At 50.4% G+C, this 7,500-nt stretch overlaps 1 protein-coding gene across 1 annotated transcript in view; it reads left to right on the plus strand.

Moving 5' to 3' along the window:
* Positions 1–7,500, plus strand: part of LOC148135698 (ankyrin-1-like) — a 234,830-nt gene that overhangs the window by 184,891 nt on the left and 42,439 nt on the right. The gene's annotated exons all lie outside the window — the stretch shown is intronic.

Below are 7,500 nucleotides of genomic sequence, written 5' to 3' on the forward strand. Positions count from 1 at the left end.
TCAACAGGTCTGGCAGCATCTGTGGCAAGACAGCAGACAGAACCGTACAATGTGGAGGCCTGAAACATCAACTCTGTATCTCGTTTTCTCTCTCTCTCTCCTGTCTCTCTATCCCTCTCTCTCTCTCTGTCTCTCTTTCTCCCTCCCTCCCCCGTCACTCTGTATATCTCTCTCTCTCTCTCTCTCTCTCCTGTCTCTCCCCACCCCCCACTTCTCTCTGTATCTGTCTCTCTCTCTCTCTCTCTCTCTCTCCTGTCTCTCCCCACCCTCCACATCTCTCTGTATCTCTCTCTCTCTCTCTCTCTCTGCAGGCGTGGCCAGACCTGCTGAGTTTCTCTAGTTGTTTGTGCCATTCTTGCCCTTCTCCAGGGGTGGTCCACAGTCCTTTGTTTTCCATGATCAGATAGCAAGAGGCTGGAACCCAGAGCAGTGCACAACGGGACCCTTCAGGGAGTTGTCCTGAAGTGCTGCCGGGGAAGTCCATTTCCATCTCTTCCTCAACGCTTCCAACTGGTTTCTCAGAAACTGGGGGGGGGGGGGGGGAGGGAGCACGATAAATGGGGAACAGAGAGGCCAACTGAACCCAAAATTGGTTCCATCCGGACACAGGAAGTGGCCAGCAATCTTCGGGAAACATGGTGTCCAGTGAGGGGAAGGAATGCGAGGAGATCTGGGTTCAGAGCAAAATGATATTGGCAATGTTGATAGACGCAGGTCAGATACAGTCTGATGATCCACATCCCAAACCATGTGAGGCCCGAGCAAGAGTGGACACATCAGTGGTTATCTTCGGAGATTCATTGTATCGATGCTGGATCCATTGGAGGGTAGCTTTAGGGGCAGCATGGTGGCTCACTAGTTAGCACTGCTGCCTCACGGCGCCAGGGACCTGGGTTCAATTCCAGCCTTGGGCGACTGTCTGTGTGGAGTTTGCACATTCTCCACGTGTCTGCGTGGGTTTCCTCCGGGTGCTCCGGTTCCCTCCCACAGTCCAAAGATGTGCAGGTTAGGATGGATTGGCCATGCTAAATTACCCATAGTGTTCAAGGATGTGCAGGTTAGGGTGGATTGGCCATAGGAAATTACCCATAGTGTTCAGGGATACGCAGGTTATGGTGGATTGGCCATGCGAAATTACCCCATAGTGCCCAGGAATGTGCAGGTTAGGGTGGATTGGCCATGCTAAATTACCCATAGTGTTCAGGGATGTGCAGGTTAGGGTGGATTGGCCATGCTAAATTACCCCATAGTGTTCAGGGATGTGCAGGTTAGGGTGGATTGGCCATGCTAAATTACCCCATAGTGCCCAGGAATGTGCAGGTTAGGGTGGATTGGCCATGCTAAATTACCCATAGTGTTCAGGGATGTGCAGGTTAGGGTGGATTGGCCATGCTAAATTACTCATAGTGCCCAGGAATGTGTAGGTTAGGGTGGATTGGCCATGCTAAATTACCCATAGTGTTCAGGGATGTGCAGATTAGGGTGAATTGGCCATGCTAAATTACCCCATAGTGCTCAAGGATGTGCAGGTTAGGGTGGATTGGCCATGCTAAATTACCCATAGTGTTCAGGGTATGCAGGTTAGGGTGGATTGGCCATGCTAAATTACCCCATAGTGCCCAGGAATGTGCAGGTTAGGGTGGATTGGCCATGCTAAATTACCCATAGTGTTCAGGGATGTGCAGGTTAGGGTGGATTGGCCATGCTAAATTACCCATAGTGTTCAAGGGATGTGCAGGTTCGGGTGGATTGGCCATGGGAAATTACCCCATAGTGCTCAGGGATGTGCAGGTTAGGGTGGATTGGCCATGCTAAATTACCCATAGTGTTCAAGGGATGTGCAGGTTCGGGTGGATTGGCCATGGGAAATTACCCCATAGTGCTCAGGGATGTGCAGATTAGGGTGAATTGGCCATGCTAAATTACCCCATAGTGCTCAAGGATGTGCAGGTTAGGGTGGATTGGCCATGCTAAATCACCCCATAGTGTTCAGGGATGTGCAGGTTAGGGTGGATTGGCCGTGCTAAATTACCCCATAGTGCCCAGGAATGTGCAGGTTAGGGTGGATTGGCCATGCTAAATTACCCCATAGTGCCCAGGAATGTGCAGGTTAGGGTGGATTGGCCATGCTAAATTACCCATAGTGTTCAGGGATGTGCAGGTTAGGGTGGATTGGCCATGCTAAATTACCCATAGTGTTCAAGGGATGTGCAGGTTCGGGTGGATTGGCCATGGGAAATTACCCCATAGTGCTCAGGGATGTGCAGGTTAGGGTGGATTGGCCATGCTAAATTACCCATAGTGTTCAAGGATGTGCAGGTCAGGGTGGATTGGCCATGCTAAATTACCCATAGTGTTCAGGGATGTGTAGATTAGGGTGGATTGGCCGTGCTAAATTACCCATAGTGCTCAGGGTATGCAGGTTAGGGTGGATTGGCCATGGGAAATTACCCCATAGTGCTCAGGGATGTGCAGGTTAGGGTGGATTGGCCATGCTAAATTACCCATAGTGTTCAGGGATGTGCAGGTCAGGGTGGATTGGCCATGCTAAATTACCCATAGTGTTCAGGGATGTGTAGATTAGGGTGGATTGGCCGTGCTAAATTACCCATAGTGCTCAGGGTATGCAGGTTAGGGTGGATTGGCCATGGGAAATTACCCCATAGTGCTCAGGGATGTGCAGGTTAGGGTGGATTGGCCATGCTAAATTACCCATAGTGTTCAGGGATGTGCAGGTTAGGGTGGATTGGCCATGCTAAATTACCCATAGTGTTCAAGGGATGTGCAGGTTCGGGTGGATTGGCCATGGGAAATTACCCCATAGTGCTCAGGGATGTGCAGGTTCGGGTGGATTGGCCATGCTAAATTACCCATAGTGTTCAAGGATGTGCAGGTGAGGGTGGATTGGCCATAGGAAATTACCTATAGTGTTCAGGGATGCGCAGGTTATGGTGGATTGGCCATGCTAAATTACCCCATAGTGTTCAGGGATGTGCAGGTTAGGGTGGATTGGCCACACTAAATTACCCATAGTGCTCAGGGATGTGCAGGTGAGGGTGGATTGGCCATAGGAAATTACCTATAGTGCTCAGGGATGTGTAGGTTAGGGTGGATTGGCCATGCTAAATTACCCATAGTGCTCAGGGATGTGTAGGTTAGGGTGGATTGGCCATGCTAAATTACCCATAGTGTTCAGGGATGTGCAGGTTAGGGTGTATTGGCCATGCTAAATTACCCATAGTGCTCAGGGATGTGCAGGTTAGGGTGGATTGGCCATGCTAAATTACCCATAGTGTTCAGGGATGTGCAGGTTAGGGTGGATTTGCCATGCTAAATTACTCATCGTGTTCAGGGATGTGCAGGTTCGGGTGGATAGGCCATGCTAAATTACCCCATAGTGCCCAGGAATGTGCAGGTTAGGGTGGATTGGCCGTACTAAATTACCCAGAGTGCTCAGGGATGTGCAGGTTGGGGTGGATTGGCCATGGGAAATTACCCATAGTGCTCAGGGAAATGGGTCTGGGTGGGTTACTCTTCGGAGGGTTGGTGTGGACTTGTTGCGCTGAAGGGCCTGATTCCACACTGCAGGGAATCCAGTCTCCTGTCACCCCACTGTTTAAAGAAGGAAGCTCGGGTGAAAACAGGGAATTATTGACCAGTGAGTCTGACATCGGTCACGGAGAAGATTCTAGAGTCCGTTATAAAAGATTTCCCAGCAGATCGCCCAGAAAACAGTAACAAGGGTGGACAGAATATTTTGAGGATCTGGCTTTTTGAGATGATAAGGAGGAGCCAGCGGATTTGGTTTCGCTACTCAGACGTTGGGAAGGTTTTGGCTGAGGTTAGTAGACAGGTGGAAAGCACATGGATAGCGGACTGGCTGGTGTTGGAATAAGTCCATCTTCTTCCAAGTGCTCCGCTCTGATAAGTGTGATACCGCAGTATCCTCAGCTCTCCCGAATAGACAGACATGATGGAGACAAGGGACCGAAGTGTGACACCCTGAAGTTTGCAAATAACACAAGGCTGGTTGGGATGGTGGCCTATGAGGGGGATACAGATCGGAACGGCAGGTTCATGGGAAGAAATGTGAGCTCGTCCACTTTGAGCGCAGAAACAGGAAGGTAGGTGGTGATGAAGTGGCAAAACGGGAGGTGCAGTGAGACCTGGGTACCCCTCTGAAACCAGTCACTGAAAGTCAGCCTTGCAGGAGCTGGGGGGCGTGGGGAGGCCAATGGGATGTTGGGCTCTCCATGGCTAGAGGATTGGAGTGCAGGAGCAGGGATGGACAGGCGGGACAACACCCTGGGGTTGTGTGTGTGTGTGTGAGTGTGAGAGAGAGAATGTGACCTATTTCTCTGACCGTGTGTGTGTGACCTATCTCTCTGACCGTGTGTGAGACCTATCTCTCTGACCGTGTGTGTGTGTGTGTGTGTGTGTGTGACCTATCTCTCTGACCGTGTGTGAGACCTATCTCTCTGACCGTGTGTGTGTGTGTGTGTGACCTATCTCTCTGACCGTGTGTGTGACCTATCTCTCTGACCGTGTGTGAGACCTATCTCTCTGACCGTGTGTGTCTATGTGTGTGTGTGTGTGTGACCTATCTCTCTGACCATGTGTGAGACCTATCTCTCTGACCGTGTGTGTGTGTGTGTGTGTGTGTGTGACCTATCTCTCTGACCGTGTGTGAGACCTATCTCTCTGACCGTGTGTGTCTATGTGTGTGTGTGTGTGTGTGTGTGACCTATCTCTCTGACCGTGTGTGTGACCTATCTCTCTGACCGTGTGTGTGTGTGTGACACTTATCTCTCTGACTGTGTGTGTCAATGTGTGTGTCTGTGCGACCTATCTCTCTGACCGTGTGTGTCTATGTGTGTGTGCGACCTATCTCTCTGACCGTGTGTGTGTGTGTGAGACCTATCTCTCTGACCGTGTGTGTCTATGTGTGTGTGAGACCTATCTCTCTGACCGTGTGTGTCTATGTGTGTGTGTGTGTGTGTGAGACCTATCTCTCTGACCGTGTGTGTCTATGTGTGTGTGTGTGAGACCTATCTCTCTGACTGTGTGTGTGTGCGCGTGTGTGTGTGTGAGACCTATCTCTCTGACCGTGTGTGTCTGTGTGTGTGTGTGAGACCTGTGTGTGTGTGACCTATCTCTCTGACCATGTGTGACCTATCTCTCTGACCGTGTGTGTGTGTGTGTCTGTGTGACCTTTCTCTGTGTGTGTGTGTGAGACCTATCTCTCTGACCGTGTGTGTCTATGTGTGTGTGTGTGTGTGAGACCTGTGTGTGTGTGACCTATCTCTCTGACCGTGTGTGACCTATCTCTCTGACCGTGTGTGTCTGTGTGTGTGTGTCTGTGTGACCTTTCTCTCTGACCGTGTGTGTCTGTGTGTGTGTGTGTGTGTGTGTGTGTCTGAGACCTATCTCTCTGACCGTGTGTGACTTATCTCTCTGACCGTGTGTGTCTGTGTGTGTGTGTCTGTGTGACCTTTCTCTCTGACCGTGTGTGTCTGTCTGTGTGTGTGTGTGTGTGTCTGAGACCTATCTCTCTGACCGTGTGTGACCTATCTCTCTGACCGTGTGTGTCTGTGTGTGTGTCTGTGTGACCTTTCTCTCTGACCGTGTGTGTCTGTGTGTGTGTGTGTGTGTGTCTGAGACCTATCTCTCTGACCGTGTGTGTGTGTGTGTGAGACCTATCTCTCTGACTGTGTGTGTGAGACCTATCTCTCTGACTCTGTGTGTGTGTGTGTGTGTGTGAGACCTATCTCTCTGACCGTGTGTGTCTATGTGTGTGTGTGTGTGTGTGAGACCTGTGTGTGTGTGACCTATCTCTCTGACCGTGTGTGACCTATCTCTCTGACCGTGTGTGTCTGTGTGACCTTTCTCTCTGACTGTGTGTGTCTGTGTGTGTGTGTGTGTGTGTCTGAGACCTATCTCTCTGACCGTGTGTGACCTATCTCTCTGACCATGTGTGTGTGTCTGTGTGACCTTTCTCTCTGACCGTGTGTGTGTGTGTGTGAAACCTATCTCTCTGACCGTGTGTGACCTATCTCTCTGACCGTGTGTGTCTGTGTGTGTGTGTCTGTGTGACCTTTCTCTCTGACCGTGTGTGTCTGTGTGTGTGTGTGTCTGAGACCTATCTCTCTGACTGTGTGTGAGACCTAACTCTCTGACTCTGTGTGTGTGTGTGTGTGTGTGTGTGTGTGTGTGACCTATCTCTCTGACCGTGTGTGTGTGTGTGACCTATCTCTCTGACCGTGTGTGTGTGTGTCTGTGTGTGTGAGACATATCTCTCTGACTGTGTGTGTGTGTGAGACATATCTCTCTGACCGTGTGTGTGTGTCTGTGTGTGTGTGAGACCTGTCTCTCTGACTGTGTGTGTGTGTGTGTGTGACCTATCTCTCTGACCGTGTGTGTGTGTGTGTGTGTGTGAGACATATCTCTCTGACCGTGTGTGTCTATGTGTGTGTGTGTGACATATCTCTCTGACCGTGTGAGTGTGACCTATCTCTCTGACCGTGTGTCTGTGTGTGTGTGTGAGTGTGACCTATCTCTCTGACCATGTGTGAGTGTGACCTATCTCTCTGACTCTGTGTGTGCGTGCGTGTGTGACCTATCTCTCTGACCGTGTGTGTCTATGTGTGTGTGTGTGACCTATCTCTCTGACCATGTGTGTGTGTGTGTGTGTGTGTCTGTGCGACCTAACTCTCTGACCGTGTGTGTCTGTGTGCGTGTGTGTGTGTGACCTATCTCTCTGACCATGTGTGTGTGTGTGTGTGTCTGTGCGACCTATCTCTCTGACCGTGTGTGTCTGTGTGCGTGTGTGTGTGTGACCTATCTCTCTGACCGTGTGTGTCTATGTGTGTCTGTGCGACCTGTGTGTGTGTGTATGTGTCTGAGACCTAACTCTTTGATCGTGTGTGTGTGTCTGTGTGTGAGACCTAACTCTTTGATCGTGTGTGTGTGACTGTGTGTGTGACCTATCTCTCTGACCGTGTGTATGTGTGAGTGTGACCTATCTCTCTGACTCTGTGTGTGTGTGACATATCTCTCTGACCGTGTGTGTGTGACCTATCTCTCTGACCGTGTGTATGTGTGAGTGTGACCTATCTCTCTGACTCTGTGTGTGTGTGACATATCTCTCTGACCGTGTGTGTGTGACCTATCTCTCTGACTCTGTGTGTGTGTGTATGTGTGTGTGTGTGTGTGTGTGTGTGTGACATATCTCTCTGACCGTGTGTGTGTGTGTGTGTGACATATCTCTCTGACCGTGTGTGTCTATGTGTGTCTGTGCGACCTATCTCTCTGACCGTGTGTGTCTATGTGTGTCTGTGCGACCTTTCTCTCTGACCGTGTGTCTGTGTGTGTGACATATCTCTCTGACCGTGTGTCTGTGTGTGTGTGTGTGTGACATATCTCTCTGACCGTGTGTGTGTGTGTGTGTGTGTGACATATCTCTCTGACCGTGTGTGTCTATGTGTGTCTGTGCGACCTATC

This window comes from Chiloscyllium plagiosum, unplaced genomic scaffold (genome assembly GCF_037043375.1).
Source record: "Chiloscyllium plagiosum isolate Xiang-an unplaced genomic scaffold, Cpla_swu_hap1 HiC_scaffold_48, whole genome shotgun sequence".
Classification (NCBI taxonomy): domain Eukaryota; kingdom Metazoa; phylum Chordata; class Chondrichthyes; order Orectolobiformes; family Hemiscylliidae; genus Chiloscyllium; species Chiloscyllium plagiosum.